The following is a 3,808-nucleotide window of genomic DNA, read 5'->3' as shown; positions in this document are numbered from 1 at the left end:
AACAATAAAAATTGTCTAAAATAAACATGAAGAAGAAAGTTTACAGATCAGTGATATAGTAGTTCTCTCTGTGCCAAAATCAAGAAACTTATATTCATATAATTAGAATTCTCAAAGTAGAAGGGGGTAGGCAACACATATTTAAAGATTTAAAATATCTGAATTTAGTTAAAGTTATAACACCACATTTCCAAGAAAAATGAACTTTTTGCACAAGAAATATGAATAAAATCATACCAAGATGCACAAAACTGAAATTGTCCACTCTTTTAATTTTCTGTTACCCAAACTGGATTATCTCACTTATCTTGCTGTCTCTGATTTTGTTTTTCTGCTAGCTTATATATGCTATTGAACCCTTCTAGCAAAGTTTTCACTTCATTATTATACTTTTCACCCTAACATCTATATTTGGCTCTATTAAGATAATCTATATTTTTGTGGACATTCTGTATTTGGTGAATGTATCAGTCAGGGTTTTACTAGATGAACAGATATAACACAAAACACAGATATAGCACAAGATGTACAAATGTATAAGAAATTGCAAGATTGCCTTATGACAGTCAGCCACAGAGTCAGATGAGGCAGCGTGCAGAGGGATCTGCACACCGGAGACTGAAGGATTCAGTCTAAAGTCCGGAGCTTACTGCAGTGTATTGTGGAAGTCTGTATCAGGAGCAGGTAGGTCTTCAATGAATGCTGATAAGCCTGTGATGGAAGGCTGATGAGTCTGTGACAGAAGACTGATGAAGAGGCCAATAGGTCTGTGATGGAAGACTGAGGAGTTTACACCAGAAGGCTGAAGGATACAAAGCAGAGGCCAAAGAGTCTGCACTAGAAGTTAGGAAACCGCATCCAAGCTGAATGTGAAGACTGGAACTCCTCCAAGGAAGTAGAATGCTCTTTTTTCAATTTCCTTTTACATCCTTTAAGTGATGAGTCACTCCAGGGTACAGCCTCCATGCCCTAGGGTGTGGAATTGCTGCCCTGATAGTTAAGCTTTTAATTTCTTAAGTTGACGACTTACAGTGAGACATTTTCATACCTACCTATAATTCTTTATTTGTAGCCTCCTTTAGTTCTTTGAACATAATATCTACAGTTTTGATTCATTCTTTTATTTTTTAATTCATTTTTTTTTTGTATTAAGTACAGGGTCTATAGGGTCTCACTACATGGATTGGATTCATAGTGATCCTACTGTTTTCAGCCTCCCAAGTGCTGGGATTACAGGCAGGCACCACCATGCCCAGTCTCAATCACTGTCTCAGCATGCCGTGGGGGTGGGGCCAGCACAGCAAGGCAGGGATCAAACCCTGACTGTTGCACTCTGCCTTAGCAGGTGCTTTAGTCCGCTGAGCTATCTGGCCAGCCATTGATTCATTATTTAATAAATCCATGTCTGAGATTACTTGGGAATTTCCACTCACTACTTTTCTCTCTTCTAACATATAGACTATAGAAACCTTTTTCATTACTTATTTTATATACTTTTGTTGAAAACTGGACGTTTTAGACAGTATAATTTGGCAACTCCTGATCACATCTTCCCCCCTCCACAGAATCTGGTATTGTTGTTGATACGTTTGCTTTACTGTTTCTTTCTTTCATTCTTTTGTTAATGATTTTCAAGACTAATTTTGTAAGGTTTATATTGCCTTCAGTATGAGACAACATGTCTCTGCTCAGTTCAGTGATAAGCTAATGATTTGCTGGATATTGCCTTCAGCATCTCAAAACAATAATTTTATATTTTTTGATAGAAGTGATGAGGCTCTATGACACTTAGGACATACTTCCAGCATTCAGGAAGAGAGTTTATAACTCTTCCCTGGATATGTACATAGCTCCATTCATACATGTAGCTTTCTAGATCTTTGGAAGTGCCTCACAACTCTTTAAAACTCCGCATGGACATCTACACTTTTCAGTTTCTTTTAAGTAGCTATCATGTTAAACAACTGCAAGTGATTATTGTTATTGTTTTTGTTTTTGTTTTTTTCAGAACCGGGGATTGAACTCAGGCCCTTGCACTTGCCAGGGAAGCGCTTATTCCACTGAGCCATCTCCCTGGCCCGGATTATTGTTGACAAATATACTACCAGCTTTTCTCATGGAGAAATCTTTGAGTCAGGTCAAATAATGCGGAAGAAACTGTGTTTTTCTCAGGGAGCTATCAGACAGATAAAATAGTGACATACTTTTGATAAGGGCTTTGTGAGGAGCTCCATATCCAGTTTACCTCCTTGGGAGTCTGTAAGGCTATTGTTTTCCCTTTAAAATTTAGACAGCATAGCATAGTAATTGGATACTCAAGTTCTGGAACCAGAATGCATGTTCTAGTATCCTGGCTTGTAGTTTCTTTTCATTATTTGACCTGACTCATAGATTTATTTCTCCATGAGAAATGCTTGTAACGTATGTGTCACCAATAATGACCTTCCTGTCCAGGGAGATAGCTTGGTGGTCTAGGCGCCTGCCTGGCAATACAAGGACCCAGGTTTGGTCCCTAGTACCATATGCCATGCCCGCTCAGCACCATGCTGGTTACTGAAACTGGGAGTGATGGCACACACCTGTAATTTCAGCTCTGAGGAGGCTGAGCCAGCAGGATCACTATGAGTGTGAGCTGTGCAGTGAGACCCTGTACCAAATAAATAAATAAAACTTTTAAAACACCTGCAGTTTTTTAACATGATAGCTACTTAAGATAATTTAAGGGGGCCTGCCCCTTAGCTCAGTTCTTTAAGTTGTGCTTCAACAAAGTAGTCAGGCTCAGGTTGCTGTGGTTCGATCCCCACAACTCAAGCCAGCCAAACCTGCCCTGAAGGCATTCACACCCAAGATAATTTAAAAAGAATGCATGATCTCACAGTGTATAATCTTGAGAAATGTCTTAGTTTCTTTATAAAATAGAAATAATAATACTTCTTACCTCATCCATGGGATTGCTATAAAGATCAAGTTAAGGGCTGGAGAGATGGCTCAGTGGTCTAAAGCACCTACTTAGAACAAGCTTAGCAAAAGCATCAGGGACCGCGGTTCAATCCCCCAGCACCACATGCCAGCCAGCCTGCCCCCTGGTGGGCTGAGCTGGCCTCTCTCTCTCTCTCTCTCTCTCTCTCTCTCTCTCTCTCTCTCTCTCTCTCTCTCTCTCTCTCTCTCTCTCAAATAAATAAATAATTAATTAATTTAAAAAAAAATAAAGATCAAGTTAATTAACAAGGAAAAACTTAGTACTGGGCCAATAATAAGCAGACAATAAATATTAGCTTTTTGTTAATTAAAAATGCCCTCCTTTTTCCAGACCAATAAGACAGGTAGCAGCAGAGAGCAGTGAAATTACAAAAGCAGGGAAACTAGAGGCTTTTCTCCAACCCTACCAAACAGGTCATAGTTCTAATGATGGTGTTGTGACTATACTATGTGGGTATTTTGTAAAATTTATGAATGTCTTTTGAAAACATATATCTAGGCTATTTGCATCAGAGTCAACAGGGGAAAAAAGAACTGGGAAAAATGCAAATTTCAGAGCTTCATCCCAAAGCTGAAGAATCAGAATTGCTGGACCACAACCTAAGACTTTGTGTTTTAAATAGGCAACCCAAAAGCTTCTCAAATAGACTATAATTTGAGAACCACAGGGCTCAGTATATTTAGATATAGTTTGACCAGAACACAGGATGCAGGCATTTGACAATGTCAAGTAATACTTTTATACGAATCAAGATAATGAAAAATGTAATTTTTCATTCCAGACAACAAGATACTCTGTTTCTGGACATGATAAGGACAGCATTATTAT

The sequence above is a fragment of the Octodon degus genome, unplaced genomic scaffold, assembly GCF_000260255.1.
Source record: "Octodon degus isolate 3935 unplaced genomic scaffold, OctDeg1.0 scaffold00171, whole genome shotgun sequence".
Lineage (NCBI taxonomy): Eukaryota > Metazoa > Chordata > Mammalia > Rodentia > Octodontidae > Octodon > Octodon degus.
Note: the sequence above shows the minus strand (reverse complement) of the source record.